Below are 22,443 nucleotides of genomic sequence, written 5' to 3'. Positions count from 1 at the left end.
GGCTTGGCTTTGGTCAACGTGTTTTGTTCTGACATCAATGGAAGAAATATTTTCAGTCCTGGATATAAGAGGATGAGTCAAACGTTGATAATAATGGCAATCTATCTGCAGCATTTTCTTTTCCAAAGCGCTTTTACAGGCGCTGTGTTATCTGGCCCTCATGACAACCCTCTAAGGCAGGGCAGAGAGTTTGTGTGTAAAGTGGGCCTGTGCTGGGTTGTGTGGTTTGTCCAATGCCACACAACTTGAGGTGTAGTGGCAGGGGGAAAACCCAGGTTTTCTTTGGCTATCAAGCTGGGTTCTGTTCATTCCATCCCATGCAGTGGCTCAGTGGCTAGAAGATGTTCAGAAATTAGAATGGCCTTGAGCCTGGGCGTAGCATCTAGAAGGATTTGGAAAGCTTGGGTAGCAGTGGATGAACCAGGGTAGAGGGGAACTCTGAGCTTTGCAGCACTTGAGTAACGCAAGAAAGGTAGGGCCGTCCTAGATTTCCCTGTATTGGTAGTGGCTGATTTTTTAGTATCAGATGTTAGCGAGAAGCCCACATGGAAGATGTGGTGAGAGTAGAAGGAATCCTGGAAAAAGGGATCCAGAACTCTGGCCTCTGCTCTATCAGTGCTCAGCTATGGTGGTCTTAGGCAAAGACCGCTCCTCTGATTTTCCACAACTCCTTTCATAAAATGAAGGAGTGGGTCAAAATGGTACCTAATGCAAGAAGGTAGAAGCTAGTGAGGGTAGCATGGAGCATGTTGGCTTCCTCATGAGCACATTCTCTTAAAAATTATACAACCACGTGATACAGTTGAACTTACTTACAAAACAGAAAGAGACTCACAGACTCAGAGAAACGGACTTGTGGTTTCTGGTGGGAGGGATGGGGGGGAAGGGATTGTTTGGGGTAGACATGGACACACTGCTATGTTTGAAATGGATAACCAACAAGGACCTACTGTATTTCACAGGGAACTCTGCTCAATGTTATGTGGCAGCCTGGATGGGAGAGGGGTTTGGTGGAGAATGGATACATGTATATGTTTGGCTGAGTCCCTTTGCTGTTCACCTGAAACTATCACAAAACTGTTAATTGGCTATACTGCAATACAAAATAAAAAGTTGTTGTTTTTTCTTTTTACAAAATTATACAACCACAATAACAACACTAGAGTAAAATACTGAGATGACTTACTAGGACTAAGATGGGAAGCACAATGGTAGAAGTTTGCCACCCGTCCCAGCTCCCAAGTTCTAGGGTGCTGATGTCTTTTACTTAAGGAACTACAGATGGCTATTTACTTCCATAAAGATAATAAGTTATTTCCACGCAAACTTCAATTAAGCGGTTCTGCACCTGACTGCCAAGGCTTCAGCATTAGACATACAGTGTAGACCATCTGCATTTGGATAGAAAGTAAACTCTCCACAAAAGCCTCACAAGTCACATCACAGCAAAAGTAACTGGAACTCAGCCAAAAAGAAAGTTTCCTGCGGGAAAAAGTGATGCATCATTCAAACGATCTATCTTACGCCCTCAATAAACCCTCCATGGCCACTTGTAGGATGGGAAGTGAGACTGGGTGTGGTCTCACCTCAGAGTCAGGGGGCTCTGACTTTATCTCTATTTGACTTTTTTTTTCCCAATAATGTATTTGTATTATTTATTTGACTAAAAATCAAATTGAAAAGAAGGGTAAAAAAAGGAAGATCTTGTTCATGGTTGACTTCATGGTTTGGAGACGGAGTGCTGGATGAGATTCCCATGTAGGACTGAGTAAAATTTAAGTTCACTGACCCTGGAAGAAGCCCAGCGCAGAAGGCCAGTGAGCCGGCATAGTGGGAGTCTGGAGAAATGCAAAATAGGCCCAGGTTATGTCTATCCTACCAATCTCACTCATGAATACTTGACTTTGTGCTTCATAGTCTGGTTTTTCAGCTCCAAGTTAAGACATGTGTGCATGTGCTAAGTTGCTTCAGTCTTGTGTGACTCTTTGCAACCCCACTGACTGTAGCCCACCAGGCTCCTCTGTCCATGGGATTCTCCAGGCAAGAATACTAGAGTGGGTTGTCATGCCCTCCTTCAAGGGATCTTTCTGACCCAGGAACTGAACCTGCGTCTCCTATGCCTCCTACATTTCAGGCAGATTCTTTACCACTGAGCCACCGGGGAAGCCCCAGTTCAGACAGACCTGAGGATAATGCTGGGAGGTGATCAGAGGGTCCCCTCCATCTACAGATGTGGGGACAGAGCTGTGCTGGCCCTGGGCTCTTTCCTTCCCTCTGTCTCTATATTCTGCTCCCATCGAGAGCCCATACCATCATCACTAAGAAACTGGCTAGATTCAACAAATTCAGTTAAGGGTTTTCAGAAGTCCTCATCTATTTAATGAATTAAGTGTGCACCTAGAGTGCAGATGCCCATGTTCTTTACACTGACGGGTCCTTTAGAATATGTTTGTTTGGGGCTTGGACAGGGACTCATCTGGTTCGTATCATCCTTTGGAACTCAGACTGGGCTGGACTGGTCTGGGGTGCTGAGTCAGGTTCTACCCCCAACGACGAGAAGCCCTTGTCTTTTTCACTGTCCCCCGCACACACACCTGCACACACTCAGATACCCACAAATTACAATGCATTTGGAAAACTACTAAAAATTGAGCTATAAATATTTAATGTATGCAAATAGTGTTACAGAAAAAGAATGCACATAGGCAATCATCTGTCTCATCTAGAATTTTTTAAAAAAGCAAAACATTCTTTCTAGCTGTCTTTTGATCATATAGTATTTGCTGAACATTTGCCCCAGAAAGTCAGTAAACAGTTTACTGGTGGACGATTAGCCATAGGCTTCTGGTTTTAGATGAGGTAGCTTCAGATGAGATTTTTATATGGACCTGGCATGTTTTGGGAGTGTCTGAAATGGATGTGTCTCAAGAAGTCTCTCCAGGTTCCTGCCTCTCCAAAGTCAATCAAGTGACAAACCAATTTAGGATATCAAGTCAACGATCAGAACTTTAAATGTGATGTGCCCGCTACAAGTACGTGCCCCCAAAATTTCTAAATATCAAGAGCTGCTAATATCACCATCAAAAGCTGTAGCTTATCAATTCACAGGACCTCTTTGGTTGGAAGTTTCCTGAAGGCAAGATATCTGAGGGTAAGAATTATGACCCAGTCTTCTTTTTTCTAACAACTTCTAACTGATTGCCCTGCATCTATGAAATGAATGTACATAGCTCATCAAAATGAATGGAAAGCAGAGAACAAAGTACTTATGCTGGGTGGGGTGGGGGTGGGGCCCAGGGGGGCAGTTGCTTGTTCAGCTCAAGTGGTTTGCATTTCCTGTTTAGTGGGGTTGGGTGAAGGATTGAAGGAGAAAAGTCTCAGTCTTAACGCAGTCTCAATGCGTAAGCAGATAGATGGCTGCCTTGGAGATGTATGAGGAACTGACATTTGGCCTCTGATACCAAATGTTAGTATTAGGAATCTTCAGGATCAACCAGTCCCTAATTCTAGCTGCTTCTTTCAACTGGTCTTTGTCTTATTCCTCCCAAGGTCCTCCCTTTAAAGTGGGATTAAACAATTTCTCAGACCAGCACATGAGATCCTTAAAGGAAAATTAAAAAAAAAAATTATTCTCAGTATTATTTTCTGTTTGTGGGAATCATGTGAATTTCCAACAGGACCTAGCATATAAGGGAGGAGAAGACTCACAAAGGCCTACGAAATTCATTAGCATTTCACAATTAATTCTCCAACCATAGCCAAATACAGTCTCCTGGTTCATCTAGCTACCTGTGTGCTCTGTGCTAAGCCACTTCAGCTGTGTCGGACTCTTTTTGACCCCACTGAATGTAGCCCACCAGGCTCCTCTGTCCATGGGGATTCTCCAGGCAAGAATACTGGAGTGGGTTGTCACGCCCTCCTCCAGGGGATCTTGCCCATGCAGGGGTCAAGCCCGTGTCTCCTGCATTGGCAGGTAGATTCTTTACCACTGAGATACCAGAGAAACCCATCTAGCTACCTAGGAAATGACAATCACATAGATGTCATAAGGACACCTTATATTTGCCTCTCTTATCTATATATTTAATAATACTCATAATTACTATGATCATTTTTTAGTCATCAAATGGATCTCTATGGAATTTACACAAACTGCACAGTCACAAAATTCTCCTAAATTGAAGGTAGCTCCGTAAAATTAAAACCAAGTGATAACTTAGGAAGTACAGGCTTTTCTTGGATTTCTTCAAATCTTAGATGTGATAAGTTCATCTTAAATCTTTCAGTACAACTGGTAACCATGATTAGCTTTCAGTAGTGATACAGAAATTCCGAGCCAAGAATGACGGGGCCAGAACAGAGTACTGGGCTGGTTTAATCCCTATACTCAGCTCAGTCTCTGCTCCTCTCTCGCTTTTTAGGGGAAATGGCTGATGATGCATGTTCTAGACTGATTGCCCTCCATGCTGTTACTGTAGCAATAATAACAACTGAACTTTTAGACAATTTTATAGTGTAAGGCATTTATCTTAATGGAAGCCCTCCCATACCTATTTATTGCTGTTTAGTCCCTAAGTTGTGTCTGACTCTTTATGACCCCATGGACTGTAGCCCACCTGCCTCCTCCAATCCTGTCCATGGGATTTCCCAGGAAATAATACTAGAGAGGGTTGCCATTTCCTTCTCCAGGTTAATCTTCCTGACCCAGGGATCCAACCTGCGTCTCCTACATTGGTAGGTGAATTCTTTACCACTAAGCCACCTGGGAAGCTTCCCACACCTATAACCTTGTTTAATCACCAGAATAAATTGAACAGGTAGGTAATATTATCACCCCCCCTCCTCATTTTGTTGACGAAGAAAGGGAGATACAGGAAGGCTCAGACCTCATTTCTGGTCACACAGCCCATCAGTGAAAAAAATGTGAACCCATGTTCTGGACCCCAGACACCCTGCCCTCCCCATGGGCAGCCCTTTCTCTGACTCACGCTTTGCCCTAAAACACTGTAGCAGTGAGTGCATTTACTTTTTCTGTTGATCCCATCTTTCTCTCCCTTTTGATCATGCCCTCGGTTAGATAGTAGGCAGTCTTGAGGCAAGATCTTTGTCTGTGCGCTACCGTTTTAACTGGCAGCAGGCTCCTTGGGGGTCCAGAGACATTGCTGATTGATGGCAGGCACCGGACAGGAGGCTGCTGGCTTTGACATTTTAAAACTGCACACTTCCCGCACTGATACAGTGTGCCCGAGCGACCGGCCACACTGCCATTTTCGCAAAACCAGGAAGCGAAACTGGCCTCCAAGAGCAAATGACCACCAGCCAAAGGATTAGTGCAAACCAAGCAAAACACACTAAGATGCAGAATGTGTGAGTCAGAAAGACAAGCAGTCAGTATGCAGTCATCTTGAAGGAAAGGTACTTCTCTCACCGTGGTTTCAGTCACAACCATCCTCAACTTTTAACCTGGTTCTTTGTCTGTGTTCTCACACAAAACTCATCTTTAGACCTGCCTCACACAAAAGTTTTATATGTGTGTGTGCTCAGTCGTGTCTGACTCTTTGTGACCCCATGGACTGCAGCCTGCCAGGCTCCTCTGTCCTTGGGATTCTCCAGGCAAGAATACTGCAGTGGGTTGCCCTTCTTTCCTCCAGGGGATCTTCCCAACCCAGGGATCGAACCTGAGTCTCCTGTATTGGCAGGCGGATTCTTTACCACTGCACCAACCTGAGAAACCACACACAAGTACAGATTTCTCTAAATTTTTTCAGCTGCTTGCTCTGAGAAGGACAAGGCAGGGCTATTAAATGTGCAGGAAAACACGATTTTTCTCACATGTTTCTTTCTGCATCTCCTCTTCCCATCTCCAGGCTATCTTTTAACCAACTCAGATCACTGGCACATTGGTCTTTGGAATGCTTTCGGAGTGTAACACCAAACGAGTTTTCTATCTGCAGCCGTGGAGTACTTGGAGCTCTGGTGGGTGGGGGTGGGGAGTTACTGGGACCCAGGTGAGTAATCTGAACCTTGCCTCTTAGCAACAAGCCTTGTCTGATCACGTGCTTGGTCCTCCCCCCTCCTCTGGATGCTGAATGCAACCCAGATAGAAGGGGCCAGGGGATTCCACACCCTCTGCAAAGAGCCCATTTCTCCAGCCTGTTTCCTTCTGGTGGCCAGGACAGAAGGGAGAGAATAAAAGACACAAACTTCTGTGCATATGAATGCATCCAGAAGGGTCTTTCTGAGTACCCGTGTTTCTTGGAAAGCAAGGGAGGTAGCTAAAGAGATGGAGCTAATCAGACAAAGGCAGGTGGGTATATGCTGCAGAAGAAAACTTCTGATGGACCCAGTATTTGCACAGCTTCAGGAATTTTTGACGCACAGCATCTCATACCACACGTGATGCTCCTGCCAACCTGAGTCCAAATGACCAGGGTGGCCTTTGTAACCCCACACGGGACGCCCAGCAGATTCTAGACCAAGGGTGAAATTGCTGTCTGTAACTCATTTACTTATTATTATTATTACTTTAAAAAAGTCTATGCTGGGACTTCCCTGGTGGTCTATTGGCTAAGACCCCGTACTCCCAATGCAGGGAGCATGCGTTTGATCCCTGGTTGGGGAACTAGATCCCACAGGCCTCAACTAAGATTCAGCACAGCCAAATAAATAAATAAATGATTTTGTAAAAAGTCTATCCTGGCCCAATAACTTAGCTGTGTCCACTCAGCATGAACCAGGTTTAAAAGAACACAGAAGAGCCAGGGAGGCCAGTCATGGAAATGAGCAAAGATATGGAGATGCTCCGTGGAATTCTAGTCCTATTAGTTTTTCTTGAAGTATGGTTCCTGGATTTGCTGCCTCAAAATCTCTTGAGGTGTTGGTTAAAAAGGAAGCTAGTGAAGACCATTCTAGATGGAGAGAACCAGATTCTTGGTTTCACCATCTGTTATTCTCCCCAAGAGGGTCTTAGGCAGAATCATATTTCAGAACCTGGTTAGGTGCTCATGGAAAAACTGTGCCACCATGACATATTTTTGGAAAACACGGCAGACCGTATCAGCCCTCTCCTCCCCTTAGAGATTCACGATCTATGTCAGCATGTGTAAGGTTATCTGATTAAGTCCTGAGACATGGGCCTCTGGATATGTGCATAAGCCAGTGCTTCCCACACTAATTTGATCAGATTCCTGTTTGCATAAAGCACCTGTGAACGTCCCCCAGACTCACTCTGGAAGCAATCAGTGCCCTAAGAGAACCTTCATCATGAGTTACCAGTGGACCCTATGTCCCTGCGTTTCATTTTTTCCCCTTTGTCCTGCCATAAACCACCTCCACCACTGGGAGGAGGAGCCATGGTTCCCTCAATAGAGATAAATGCTCTTAAGCTCAAGACAGCAATCCACCCCCAACCCTTTTCTTCTTTTTGTGGTAACTAGTTGCTTCTTAGAATCATAACTGGCTTTGGTTTTGTGTTGAAAGACTGGGGATGCACGGTCCTTCTTTCCATCTTTGTCATTTACGTATAAATGTCCTATCTTCAGAGGGTCTTGCTTTGAATCTTCAGACTAACTTACATCCAGCCTTGAGTTATTCTCTCCACCCTGTCGTCATCACACAAACCATATTTAGAAATACATGTGCAAAATTAAACTTTATCTGTTCAAAACTGGGATAGTGTCTCCTCCACTAGAAAACTCTTTAAAGCAGAATCATTGGTCTAATCTGTTCACTTCTGTATCCAAGACTCAGCATCAAGCCCGCAGACAGTATGCACTCAATATTTGCTTACTGCCTTGATAAATTACAGCATTCTAGTTTAACAATTCATGTAGAACATGTCAGGCCAAGTGATTAAGACCCATGGTGATTCTGTCTGCACAACAGAATTTCCTGAAAATTTTTAAAATGCCAAACTTAAAAAATGACACTTTTGAAAAATGCCAGTTTCCATCCTGGACCTCCCACAAGAGGAGAGGGGCAGCACCTGGGAATGGGGTGGCGATCCCTGGCTTAGCAGATGGAAAACTGTGAGTCTTGGTGAATTTTACTCCAGTCTCTTCTCCTGACTTGCTCTAGGTGTGGGGCCAATCTCTGCATTTTTGGTGCCTACATTTCACTGCTTAGTAAAGTGGGACTCTGGTCTGCAAATCCAAAATTACACTGGGAGATGTCTACTCAAGCATTTTGAAATCCTAAGATGAGAGGCCACTCTCAGAGTCCAATCATGGTTGCTGTTCCTGGCATTGTGGGTTTCTAGCACATGGGCTGTGAGCCCTAGGTTTCACCAAAATGATTTTTAATACAACTTCGCTAAGGGTTTTTTTTTTATTTTACTGAAGCTGCCCCTTTAACGGAACAAGGGCCGCTCATCTGTTACCACCCTTTCTTCCCAGACCTCTGGTTCCGTGGTGCAGAAGTTACACAAGCAGACCGTTAGACATGCATGCCGGCTGCTGGCTCTTTGGTGCTTTGTGCACTGACATCTCTCTGCACAAAGGCAGCCGGTACCCAGGGAGAATGGGAGTGCACCTCACAGACACAGACAGACACCCCAGGTCAGACCTCAGGGGCTCTCTGCCTGTGGGCAGCTCTGAGCAGTGCCAAGCTGGTCCCCTTAGGGCGATCAGCAGCACAGGAAGCAGAGGGCACGGCTAATGTACATGTCACCATGCGGCTTATGGCCGCAGCCTCACCCCACCTTCGTTGTACAAGCTGCAGAGCAACAGGAAACGACCATGGTATATATATATATAGCCACATTGTGTTTATCCAGAGGTGCTGTTTTGCACAGATTATTACGTGCTTTTTCACCGGGAGACGACTTGGCATTTGCATTTTCCTCGGGGTCTCCCAGGTGCTTGTAAAACTAATCAGTCCACCTGAGAAGGAAGAGGGACCTTTTGCCTCTTTGGTTTCTTCATTTTCAAGGTGAACAGACCCATGCATTTTCTTTCCCAAGGGATTTCCGGATCCATTCAGCCGAGGCTTGGAAAGGATGGGAACCAGGGGTAGAAAAACGCAGGATTTCCAGGAGTCTCTAAATACAGCCCATCTGGGAAAATCATTGATTCCGTAAATTGAAACTCACTAATTAGGCTTTACTTCCCCTCACTCCCCACTGCATCCTCCTGGCAAATAACTAAGCACACTCTCCACCCGCCCCACTTCGTGGTGTATTCATCACACAGGCTTGGTCTAGTCCCCCTGAACTCTATCAGAGGCAGAGTCAACAGGGCAGCAGTGGTGTCAAGACTCAGGGAGTCACCCCTGTCCTCACACGGGAGTGGCCAAAGGGAAGGAGAAAGGCCTCTCACCCTGGGTCTCTCCTCTGAGAAGAGCCCTTCTTCATCACTTTGGAAGTGGCTTCCTGGGAAGGCCAGCTTATTTATCAGCCTTCTAGTACATTCTAGGCTGTAGTCCATGGGGTTGCTAAGAGTCGGACACGACTGAGCGACTTCCTTTCCCTAGTACATTCTTGAATTGGGCCATGGCTTTAGTAGTAGTGGTCTGCCCTTTACCACACTCCTCTCTCCGCTGAATGAACACCGGATGAGTGTTAGGACAATGTATGTGTGTGTATGTGCATGCGCGTGCTTGTGCTCAGCCGCTAAGTGGTATCTGACTCTTTTGCCATCCCATGGGCTGTAGCCTGCCAGGCTCCTCTGTCCATGGGATTCTCCAGGCAAGAATACTGGAGTGGGTTGCCATTTCCTCCTCCAGGGATCTTCGAAACCCAGGGATCGAACCCGTGTCTCCTGCATTGGCAGGCGAATCCTTGATTGCTGAGCCACCAGGAAAACCCCATTAGGACAATGGAGCGACTGAAATACTGTTTCCACAAAGTGAGAACGGAAGTATTTTGGTCTAATGTGTGCACTGGCAGACCTTGGGCAAGTTAGGAGACATTTCTGAGACCTGGGTTTTCATCTGTAAGATGGGGATCATGAGGTGGTGAGGATTAGATGAACGAGGATGGGTGAAGTTTTCAGCACAGTTCCCACACAACCAAAGACATGCACGGCAGGCAGAATGGAGATGGTGAGAGTAAGAATCAAAAGAGGGACTTCTGAGCAGGAAGAATCCTGCAGAATACAGACCCTGATTCCAAGATCATCAAGGTTTCTATGACCCCTTATATCTAAAACTGACTTAGTTGGCTTGGCCAACACGAATGAACTCTGTGTTGGAAGATGAGAATAGCTTGGAGGTCAGTAGAGCAGAGGGTTCCTGAGCAGCGTGCCGCTCCATAAAGGGACCCCTGAACATCTTGATTCTGCCTGCTCTGAGAAGATGCTGAAGTTAAAGATGCATTTTGGGGGAAAAAAGTGGGAGGCATCCTTTGAGTGCAAGCATTCTGGAGAATGCTTACAAGTTGTTACAAGTTGTTTACAAGTTTACAAGTTGTCCTCACATCCCAGCCCTCCCAGCTAATTTTGGGGCATGCTCTCCAGCCAGTTCAGAAGAAACCAGCTTGAGAAGCAGAAGTGACTGCCTCTCGTTTCCATCCTTTAAAAACAGGCGGTAGGGATGTGTTTCTCTTTTGTATACTTTCTCTTTGGTACAAGGAGGCCAAGGGTGTAAAAGAGACCTTGCTTGGACCGCAGCCAGTGTTCCTGCTTAGCGGGCCGCATCTCCCACGGGAAGCCCTGCATCCCTCCAACCTCACCCATTTCTCTTCCCACCTCTTTAATTGTCCCATGGCCCGAACCATTGTTCAGTCTCATTACTGAAAGTCGAGCACACGGTGGCAGGGCCCAAGGCCTGCGGCTGTGTGTGCCTGAGATTAAGACTTTTATCTGATCTTCGACAACTTGCAGAGGAAATCCTGTTCCAAAACCCGGAGCCCCGAGCGAAAGGTTGCCAGCAGTTCCTCCCTCCCACCTGCGAGATGAATCAGGACACCTGAAATGTGAACATGGGCTCATTGTTTATAAATATAATAAGCTCACTTCCTGTCACTCTATTAACCCCTCCCCCTCCCTCTTTTCTTCTAAACTCAGAGCCTAATAAGGCCTCTGGGCAGAGCCCGGTCAGGTACCCTTTGTGTCCCCATCCACACCAGGTCACAGGGCGAGGGGCCTGGGGGAAGGCAGGTGCTCGCTGCAGAAGCGCCACCGCGGCCCATCTCTAGTGCACTAGGCTTCCCCCAGGAGTCCAGCCAGCTCCTTATAGACCTAGACAGGCACCAGCAGCTCAGCGTCACCGTGGAGCCCAGCGTGGGTCACCTCGAGGAATGAGAGAGCCGCAGGCAGAAGGCGTGGCTCTGGTGGTTGGAACAGAGGTTTGGGGAGTCGTGGGTTTTCCCCTCAGCCCACTCCCCAGCTAGGGAGCTCACTGACTGTGGTTGGTTTTACATGGCATGCTGTATCCCTCAGCATGGTGTAGGTTGTACAGACCCACCTGATATCCAGGTGAAGTTGCCCACTGGGGTAAACAGGGAGTAGAAACAAGATATTAATATTTCTTGTAACTGAAGAAGGGAATCCAAAGATGGAATTTGCCAGGGGAGGTGCCCCAATTTTTTTCCTTTTCCCACCACTCCTGTCAGTTCCTTCATTGCAAATAGGAGCAGATCTATTCATCAGTTAGTCCAGCGGTTTGCCCAGCCCTGTGCTGGGTGCCTGTGGGGAACACACAAAGAAGAGAAGGCTTGCCCGAGGGAGTTCACACCCGCAGGGACCACAGGAATGAGGAAGAAATGGTTGAGGAAAATGTGTGCACATCAGCACAGGCCAGAAAGGGAGCGGGGTGTGCAGACCTGCCCCATCTGAGGGGCTCGCCCCCGTCCGACCCTCACGGCAGTCAGTGGGCACCCAGACCATCCCTAAGATCTCCTGCAGCTCCATAAGCCTGTGCTGGATGCTGCTGGATAATTCAGAGGAAGAAGGCAGATGGTGCAGCCACTTCCCAAAGGACGTGAAGCCTCATCTGCTCCAGGGGTGGCCACTCCACCTCGGAAGGACCGCAGCTCCCAGAACGAGGGTGGTAGAGCTGGAGGCTGCACCTGCTGGTCTTTCTTAAAGCAGAGCTGGAGAGAGCCCTCAGTTTGTTTTGTCCTGTTTTGGCTTGTGAGCAAAGTGAACTTGCTAGTCAGGATGGAAGTGGCCCAAGGGGAAGTGGGTCCTGGGAGGGAATCTTTACTTCTACCCAGGGGAGGATGGAGGAGACGGCAGGGATGCTCTCTTCCTTTAACGCTCACCCTCAACAAACAAACAAGAAGCAAAACCAGGCTGGCCCGGGGGACAGGCGTCCTTCCCCACGTCTGGACGGAGCCGCGGGAGGCAGCAGACGCTGGTCCAGGGTTACGAGGGGAGACCTCACGGCACATGCCTTTTCCCAGCCCCAGATTCAGGTTCAGTATCACTGGCAGCTTCCAGTTGGCCACTGTGGCAGTGTTTATACCAGGGAAACAGGTTACGTACATCAGAGAGCTGGTTGTTAAACAGTTAGAAAGGCTTCCAAGGTGGCTCGGGGTAAAGAATCTGCCTGCCAATGCAGGAGACGCAGGAGATGTGGGTTTGACCCCTGGGTCGGGAACACGCTTAGAGAAGGAAATGATAACCCACTCCAGTATTCTTGCCTGGGAAATCCCATGGACAGGGGAGCCTGGTGGGCTACAATCCATGGAGTTGCAGAGTCAAATGCGACTGAGCATGCGTGCAGGTGGGTGGGTGTGCCTACTTCTCAATCAGACGGGACTTGAACCCATGCCTCGAGGCCTCTGGCTGCAGCAGGCCAATGTTCGAAGCTGATGGGTCAGCCCTGTCCACGACCACTGCCGTGGACCCAGCACTCAAAGCTTGGCTGACTTCATCCCACTAAAAGGATGACACAGGCCTGACCTGCTGAGACCCGACGTCAAGAATCTGAAAGCCTGACACTCTAGGGACCTTAAACAGTTTTCGGTGGCTGCCTTGCTAAACTGTAAGCTATAAAATATATAGTACTGACCACTATCGATTTAGGAGCTGCTCTTGGCCAAGTACAGAACAAAGCACTTTGTGTAAGTTATTTCATCTCATTTCATTGTTGCCAATTTCCTCATTTTATAGTTCAGGAAGGTGAAGCTTGGGAGGTTCCCCAGCTTATCAGCAGCAGAGCTATGGTGTGAACCCAGATCTGTCTGATGCTAAAATGTGCTTCTTCCCAAGTCTACATCTTTGCCACCACACAGCACGCCTGTTATAAATCTTATTCTTCCTCCTTAAGAATACAACCAAATGGGACTTCCCTGGTGGTTCAGTGGTTCAGATTTCGCCTTCCAAATGCAGGGGGTGCAGGTTCATTCCCTGGTTGGGGAGCTAAGATACCACTTATGCATACGTACTTAGTCACTCAGCTGTATCCGACTTTTGCAATCCTATAGCCCGCTCAGGGATCGAACCCACATGTCCTGAGTCTCCTGCACCGATAGGTGGATTCTTCACCACTGAGCCACCTGGGAAACCAAGATCCCATATGACTTGTGGCCAAAAAACCAAAACGTAAAACACAAGCAATACTGTAACAGACGCAACAGACTTCAAGAATGGTCCACATCAAAAAAAATACATATATATATATACCCAAATGATATCAACTCTAAGTGGGACCACCAAGTGGTCCAACTCTAAGTGGCCAGCTCCCAGGGCCAGCAGGAGAGCACATTCACCCTTCCCAAAGGCCAGCCCCTCCCCCCACAGGACACACTTCCTCTTCCCCCTCCTCTGGCCCAGCCGTTGTCCCTCCCCTCCTTCAACCTCTACTCAGAACTTACTTCCTCCTTGAAGCTTTCTGTCATTAACCCCACCCAGTGCTGATCACTTCGCCAACTTGCCTCTCAAATACTGACACACTTACCCTAGATTCCTCTGCCTTGCTTTCACAACCGGAGTCCACTGGGCTCTTGTGCATTGAGCTGTGTCTTGTCCCCCCTTTTGTCTTTCCCCACAGGGTTTGGCAACGGGTGTGCTCCACGAGGGCCTCCTGGGGTGGCCTCCGTGCTCTCTGTCTGCAGGTCTATGAGTGGCCTGCCTGGCCATCCACAGATCTCCCAATGATCTGGCCGAATGACCTGAGCATCCTCTGTGTTCTGGTCAAAGGGGATAGTCATGTAGAGTTTGGGCAGGAGAAGTAGCCCAGGCCTGTCGAGGTCACTCAAGGAGCTCTCCTGTCCAGCCTGAAACTTCTGAGGACTTCTTTTTTCAAACCTGGGCCAGACCAGGACTCAGTTTCCTCCAAGAACGTCTGAGGATCTCCTGTCAGGTCCTTCCTACTTCTTACCTTGAGTGGCAGGCTGAAACTAGCAACGGAGTCAGAGTTTGAGGCTGGGTTAGGGGAGGTCCCAAAAGGTGTGAACACACTGGTGAGTGTGAGTGGGTGTTAGCTGGGGACAAGGGGACTCAGGATGCAGGTACAGGTGCTTCCCCAGCTCCCGAGTGGACCCAGGATAGAGGTCAGACCTTGGGTTTTCGGGAGGAAGACGCCAGTGATGTGGTGGTGACAGCGGGTGTGATTTGCATCTGGGAAGCCAGACTTTCAAACATCTCCTCCAAGGCGGACCGTCATTCCTGACAGGCTCCCAGCCTGCGTGGAGTCCACCCTCCTTCTCTCCTGCCTTGTCCCCCACACCCCCAGGCCCGGGCCATGCTGCAAGTCCTGCCTCAGTGCGGACCCAGTCGTGATCCCCATACCCTGGCGGCTAACACGTGAGCAGGCTCTCCTCCCGCACGGCCTGCCACTTTTAGACTGGCACACACGGTTTTCACAAGACGGGTTTTTGTGGTTTGGTTTTTTTTTTTTTTTTTTTCCTTCATAAGTTTGCAGCTGCTAGTTTTGAAACCACCAGCGCTGAGGCAACTCAGTCAGAAAGAGAGCAAGAAGAGAAAAAAAAAAAGAAAAGGAGGGCAAACACATAAAGGGAGGACAAGCTATCTTTCTATAAACCGGGCACTGCAATAGCTAGGTCTGGGCTCAGGCTTGGCCTTGCTCTGCCAGCCCCCGCAGGCTTCTCTTCAGACAGTCCCCTGGAGGCATGCGCAGGATAGATTTGAGGAAGTGAGTCTGAATCCCCTGCCTCTGCCTGCCTGTGGTCACAGGTGAGTGTGAGGGGCCGAGATGTGGGTTATGATCTGAAGGGGACCGGCCAGCCCCCTGGTACTGCTTGAAGACACGAGAGGGTGTGGATATGGCATGATGTGCAAGCTGGGACTGGAAGGGGAAGGAGGAGGAGGAAGGCACAGGAAGACCCTGATTGAGTTTCCCAGGAGGGGATGCTATTCAGGCCTACCTAGGGGGTTACTTTGCATATGCAAACTGAAGGATTTAGCTGAACACAGACTCCAGATCAGAAGAGCCAGAAATAAAGGAACCCAGAAACAACTACTCACATTTAAGTCTTCCCATCCCCCCTCCCACATCCACCAGCAATTGTGGCAGCTAATTATAGTTTTTATCTAAACCAAACACCTCGAGTCACAGCCTGGAGTCATAGCCCTGGCTACTTGTACTGAGTGGCTTTGGGGAGTCCCCCATTTGCTGACAGTCCGACCTGAACCCCACAGTTCCTTCTGGGGTTAATAAATGCAGTTTTCCTGGAGGAAAGAGGGTGAGTCCTAGGGATAATTACCAAGGAAAGAAATGAGAAATGGTAGAATCTCTGAATCGGGCCTGAGTAGGGTTCTGGGGATCTCTGCCTCCATGAACCTCTGCTTCTTCCTCAACAATCTTGCATTAGTTGTTTGTGGTCTTTTCCTCACTGTCTCCATTGCTCCTCCCCAGATTTAGAGGGTCCCTGAGGGCTAGGAATACCCAGCACAGTGTATGCTTTGCTTGTAGTAGGTGCCCTATAAATGCATAGTTAATGGAATTGAATGAATATTGCTGATCCGACTCCCTTACAAAAACAAGTATTGATTTTTTTTGTTGGCCACGACATAAAATTCAAATTCTCTAGAATCTGATATGAAAGTGATAGCTTTGGGGGTCAAGCCCAAGCTCCTTTCCAGTTTCCCCGCCCGTTGCCCTGTAAATGTGGCACACTTAACTGACATCCTTCTCCCCTTCATGCTCCCTCATCCTGGAATGTGTGTGTGTGTGTGTGTGTGCGCGTGCTCAGTCATGTCTAACTCTTTGCGACCCCATAGACTGTAGCCCGCCAGGTTCGTCTATCCATGGGATTTCCCAGAAAGAATACTAGAACGGGTTGCCATTTCTTTCTCCACAGGGTTTTCCCAACCCAGGGATCGAACCAGTGTCCTGGAATATCCTGCCAAGTAAATCCGAAGTCACTTGAAAAAGCCAACTCCATCATGAGCTGCCCTCCACGAAGCCCTCCCCAGCTCTCCCAGCTATTTCCAGCAGAGTTGGTTGTTTCTTCAGTTGGTCTCTTGTGACATTTAGTACACAGTATTGTGAAAGAAAGCACTTGCTTTCCTTCAGAGTCTGCCCGTGTCCATCAGGACACTGTTAATCAAAGACAGGAGCCACACCTTATACATCACTGCATTCACAATGCCGCACGGTGCTCAGCACGCCTCTGATGATGACTCTAATGAAAGAAAGGATGGGCTCCGTCCACCCCTTCCTTGGAAATCTCCAGCAGTCTTTCTGTTCCCATTCTCCTTCCTTCCTTCTCTTTCCCCCACCATGCCCGCTCCTGGTGCTCAGCACATAGATGGCACCAGGAACACAATTCTTTGCTTTCCACCTCTGAAATATCTCGACCCTTGTGCACAAACTCCACAGAATCCCTCACAGCCATTGCTACTCACCACTGCCCACAGGCCGCCAACGCTTGTAAAGATGCTGATTCTGCCTTTTGTTTTCCAGTGATGTGGACAGGCATGAAGATGAACCTTTCTGGATCACAGCACACCTCCTCCAGGAAGCCCTCTTGCACTAGTTTGAACCCACAGGGACTTTCCTTTTCTTCTGTTTTCTTTTTGGCTTATCCACATACACTGTCTCATCCCCCACTCGTTCCTCTGTTCCCTTTCATAGTTCCACTGTTACTTTGAACTTGTATGCAGTTGTCAGCAGATATGTTTTTATCCTGGTTCTTCAGAGACTTCCACCACCATGGTTCACAATACCTAATACACGATCAAAATACAAAATAATGCTCCTGTATTGACTTTGTGCATTGACATTCACATTCCCTGGACTATGGGTTTTCCCAAGGGAACTTCACCTGGTCCAACTAGCCGCTGGTCAGGAAGCAGTAACCAGCAATATCTCAATGACTGTAAGTTCTGTGATGGAATAAATCTTCAATAACTGACTACCTTTTACAAAGAGCCGACTCTTTTCTTTTGGAAAAGATCCTGATGCTGGGAAAGATGGGGGGCAGGAGGAGAAGAGGGCGACAGAGGATGAGATGGTTGGATGGCATCACTGACTCAATGAACATGAGTTTGAGCAGACTCTTGAGAGATGGTGAGGGACAGAGAAGCCTGTAGCGCTGCCATCCATGGGGTCACAAAGAGTCAGACATGACTTAGCGACTGAAGAAGGAACAACAACTCACATAGTTCGACTTTCATATGTAAAGCCACACTACTTAGTCCCTTGGTTCAAATATTGATAAAACTGTGAAATCTTTCCCAGCAGAGAAAGCGCTTCTCCCAGAAGCTTCATCAGGTACAGCTCTGCAAGGTGTGCTGGAGTCTAGGGGCCACAGAGAAGAGATAGAATGTCCCAAATGAGGGCCACCTGTAGCCAGGTGGATCATGGGGCTTTCTGGAATCTACACTCAACCAAACTGGTGTCACTAGACTGTTATGCTCCGTGTCTGAACATCCCCATCCTGCGCTCCCTTCTCTGGGTTGGGCTTCTCTGAGAAGCATCCTCGACGTCATCTCCTGTCCTGCCCTCCCTTATGCCCTGTTAAAACTTGCCAGATTTGCCATATTCACAGGACCTTGCTAAGGTTAGCTCAGACAGTCATGTCAATAAGTAAGTTGCATTTTGACACAAGCTTCCCAGGGCTCAAAGGAATCAGCTCATGGTGATCATTTCAGGCAGATGGGATGCTGGGGCTGGATCTTTCAGAGCATCCCAGCTAAGCTACTTGGGATACCCGCTTCTAACGCCAGCTGTGGACAGGGGAAAGGTCCCCCCACCCCTGCTCCCTCCAAGATGATCAGGGAGTCTCCGACCTGAAGGCCACTTGGCAGGAGTTCAGTTTGGGAGGGTTGGAAAGGAGCCCCCCCCACCCCCACCCCCAATAAATACCTAGTCTGAGTCATCTGATTTGGAACTCAGGGTTTGGAAAGTCACCCGAACGCCTCATTCCCAAATCTGACCTTCTAGAGAGTCTGGAGCTGGCAAGTTTCAGATTCATTTGCGTCAACATGTTGTTTGGTTAATGCAGCTGAGCATCTAAGCCCATTTTCTTAGAAACAGGAAATCCCAGTGTGCCAAGAGTAAACAGATCCCAGCCCCCAAAGTTCGAGTTCATTTAGGAACTCTCTGACCACAAGGGTCTGTGGGGCTGTGTGCTCAAGCCAGGCTCCTTTCCTGCCCGTAACTGATCTTACCCAAAGCAATAGTCTCTCTACAGCTCAGCGGCTGGAAGAGCTGTGTGCTCAGCAGAGGCTGGGGCTGGACTAAGGGCAGGATTCCACTGTCAAACCTAAGACAGGAGTATCAAGGGTCTTACTTGGGAGATATCTCCCCCGAGACTCCCACCATCGACTCTTCGATTCTAGTCACTTCCCTTTATATTTTTTGTGTCTTCCATGAGAGCAGGGGTGTTAGCTGTTTTATCCTCCATCCCATCATTAGCCCTGCAGTGCGCTGCATGCCTGCTAAGTCACCTCAGTTGTGTCCGACTCTTTGTGACCCCGTGGATTGTAGCCCACCAGGCTCTTCTGTCCATGGGATTCTCCAGGCAAGAATACTAGAGTGGGCAGCCATGCCCTCCTCCAGGGAATCTTCCCGACCCAGGGATGGAACCTGTGTCCCTTATGTCTCCTGCATTGGCAGGCATGTTCTTTACCACTAGCGCCACCTGGGAAGTCCAATCCTGCAACAGGAGGCACTAAATACCTATTAATGGAATGAATGAATGGTTGACAAAGCGGACCATGCGAGTTCAGGCTTTGATGAAGGGTTTGGCTGACTCAACTCTGCAAGGTATCATGCCGGGATAAACGCACAGCTGCTGGTCCTCCCAGAAAATTCTCCCTCACAGACTTGCCAGCACTCAGTTGGGAAAGACAGATTCTCTCGAAGCTACCAGGAGGTTCCAGCTTCTCAAGGCTGGCCAAGTGAGCTCTGGTTCATGGGGGCTGGAGGAGAAGAAGGTCATCAGCAGGGTGGAGGGGGACAGGCAGGGGGTGGCCAGAGGGGCTCCCACTGCAGAGAGGTTGGGCTCCCTCACCAGACAAAGAGCCCTCAGAAGTCTACCTCCCCCACCTCCAGCACACACGGGGTGGGCAGGGAGGCTTGGCCTCTTTCTGACAAGCAGACCGGCTGACCCTGCTGCTGGGAGGGCAGAGGTGTGGCAGACAGCCGCCGCCCCAGACGCCAAGTCGCTGAGCAGCCACGGCCGGGCCTGACGACGGAAGAGGCAGCTCTTCTGTTATTAGTGGCTGCTTTCCACGTCTGTGCAAGTCAAACAGCCTATGCAAAAACGAAGCCTTGTGGTAGCAGCAGACTCAGAGATGTAGGTGTCCTGGTGCCACCAGACTGGGCCCTGGACTGGCCTGCAAGTCCTCAATCCCGCCTCCCTCTGGGTGACCCAAAGGGGTGAACCCAGGCCCCTGTGCCTCCCGATTTCCGACTGAAGGGGGATCCTGTAGCTGCTTCAACATCCCTTTTTCAGCACTTCATGTGAGATCATTTCTAAAGCCCATAAAGGATATTTTATTAAAATAGAAAAGAAAGAATTCTAGCCCTGTTGGGCTTCCCTAGTGGCTCAGACGGTAAAGAATCTGCCTGCAATGCCAGAGACCTAGATTCGATCCCTGAGTCAGGAAGATACCCTGGAGGAGGAAATGGTTACCAACTCCAATATTCTTGCCTGGAGAATCCCATGGACAGAGAGGAGGCTGACAAGGTACAGTCCATAGGGTCACAAAGAGTTGGACATGACTGAGCCACTAACACTTTTCTAGCCCTGTTATAAAACACCACCCCAGCTTCAGAAGTTGAAGAGTAGCAAGATGACACATACTGTCCAAAAACGCGGCACTTAACATTCATGGAGGGTTTATCTGGCAGTCCATAAGACACAGTGACCTACCACAACGCCTGATGATACAGGGAAACAGCCATAATTAAATACAAAGAGAATAAAAGGAGATTGCAAAACAATACGATTCTGGTTATACAAAAACCAGACGTGGATGTATATATATCTGCATTAAAAAGATTGGAAGGAAATACACCCGAATATTAATAGGTTGTTTTCTGGGTTGCTATACTGCAGGCGCTTTGGCATTTTCCCAGGTTTTTCCATATTTTCTAAATTTTATGCGAAGATAATGTAGTACTTTGGAAATTGCTATTAAAAAATACTTAAAAATAAGCAATAGATTTAATGAGTAAAAGAAAAATGTAAGCCAAAAAACAGAGAAGCAAAGAAGTCACAGTCTATGCAGTGTAGGCTTGCCCAGGGAATGGATTAGCAGCATAGGGTGGGTTAATGCACCTCTCATTCTGGTCCCTGCCTCTTTGTGTCTCTCCTCTCATTTCACACCCCCACCCACCTCTGCTCCTTCCAGTCAATGCCTGGGCAGGGCTCTGCTCACACCTTGCTTTCCTACTGCACCCGCCAGCCTGGCATTCCTGCTAGCTTATTGCAGGAGAGCAAGAGACCCTAGAAGCAAAAGAGGATGTGATGAACATAACTCAGCTCCCAAAGTGCAAGGTAAGTCTCGCTTCTTGTTCTACACCACCAGAGATTTCTCCAGCCTCACAGAGTCTCATCCTTTCTGCATGCAGAGCCCTCGGTGCCTGTGTGTGAGGTGCCACTGGACAGTGAATCAGGGAGATTTCACTGACTTCTACATGCAGCTGCTGTCAGAAACTGGCTGCCCTAGATCCCCAGGGGAACATATTCAAGGTAAACATTAATAATACATAAACATACATGCACACACACCTCTATTTGGTATGTGTGGGTGCAGAGATAAGTATGCACCATACAGACATATATGCACACATCATACACAAGTACATGGGCAAAGAGGGGAGAGTTTGAGAGCGCGCACACACACAGAGAATTCTGTCCTCACATTATGAAATGGTATATTTTCTTCATCCAACTGATGAAGAAACTTAGCATCCAAGAGGTTAAGTCACGGCCGGAAGTGGCAGGGCTACAATTTGAACACCGATCTCCCCAACCTGGACCCTTCGGCAGAGGGCCCTTCCCCCTCCTCTATGGAAGTCCTGGCAGGCTCTTGTGGTGTTAGTGAGCCCAAAAGCTCCATAATACCGGGTTGGACTTGGCCTCCAGAATAACCATGACAAAATTTGTGGAAATGTTCACAACAGCTCTTCACTTCCAGGTTCTGAGATCAGAAACGGAAGTTTCAAAATACCGAAAGTTCGTTTATGTTGAACATACTGCTTGGGCGAAAAGCAGGAAGTCCAAGAAAGCCTGATCTCATGAGATTTTTCAGCCCAATTTGGATCCACATCTGCACTTCTGGATTTTCCACTGAGTCCAACCTCAGCTGCTCTGCAGCTTCTCCCATTTCACTGACTCTCCACCTACGGGGGTACAGATAAATAACACAGTCTGTAGCCACTAACTAAGATTTATCCAGCAATCGGCCGGCGGCGAGGTGGTCAGCTGGGCCGGGCAGCAGACAACAATTGAAATTTGAAAAATCTGCACAATTCTTTCTGTAAAGGTTTCTTAAAAACCAAACCAAAATAAACAAAAGCTCTAAACAATAAGTCATCCAAATAATGGCCTCTGTGCTTGTTTCCAGGTGCAGGAAACAAGTGGAAAGGAATCTTGCCACCTACTCCTTCCCGCAGACCTGGCCTCCCCATGGGTCAGACCCTGGCCGGGCTGGGAGAGGATGGGAAGGAAGCGGACCAACAGCGGGCCTGGGTCGCCAGCTTTGGGGGAGCCTCAGAAGATGGGGGGAGAATCATTACTGTATCCCATTTAGTTGATGGTGGGAACTGGGATTAGAATCCGGTGGATGGCTTCTGGCTGCCTCTCTTTCTAGCTGTGTTAGCTGCCCTGGCCACCTCTCTGCATTCAGATGAGTTCACAGCATCACAGAGTTTCTAACTGACTGGGTATAAAGTGAACGTTAGCTGTTACAGTGTTTACAGAAGGATGGTTACTACAGCTGATGCTATTTTTAATTGGAGTCCCCTTCCATTCCTGAGTTCCCTGGGCAAGTCAGTATCTATGAGGCTTCCCTGCCAGAGGATTTAGAGGGTCCCAGGGACACCCCACTCCCACCATCCCAGCACCACCTTAGATGCCCCCAC

General features: G+C 48.3%; 1 protein-coding gene across 3 annotated transcripts in view; it reads right to left on the bottom strand.

Moving 5' to 3' along the window:
* The window catches only part of FLI1 (Fli-1 proto-oncogene, ETS transcription factor), a 131,866-nt gene that overhangs the window by 82,373 nt on the left and 27,050 nt on the right, over positions 1–22,443 (bottom strand). Inside the window, exon 1 of one of the 3 annotated variants that reach the window (XM_059882944.1) lies at positions 16,752–16,776. The gene's annotated coding sequence lies outside the window, so the exon portion shown is untranslated. 3 annotated transcript variants of the gene reach the window in all.

Source organism: Bos taurus, chromosome 29, assembly GCF_002263795.3.
Source record: "Bos taurus isolate L1 Dominette 01449 registration number 42190680 breed Hereford chromosome 29, ARS-UCD2.0, whole genome shotgun sequence".
Taxonomy (NCBI): Eukaryota; Metazoa; Chordata; class Mammalia; order Artiodactyla; family Bovidae; genus Bos; species Bos taurus.
Note: the sequence above shows the minus strand (reverse complement) of the source record. Positions and strands in the feature narration are given on the sequence as shown.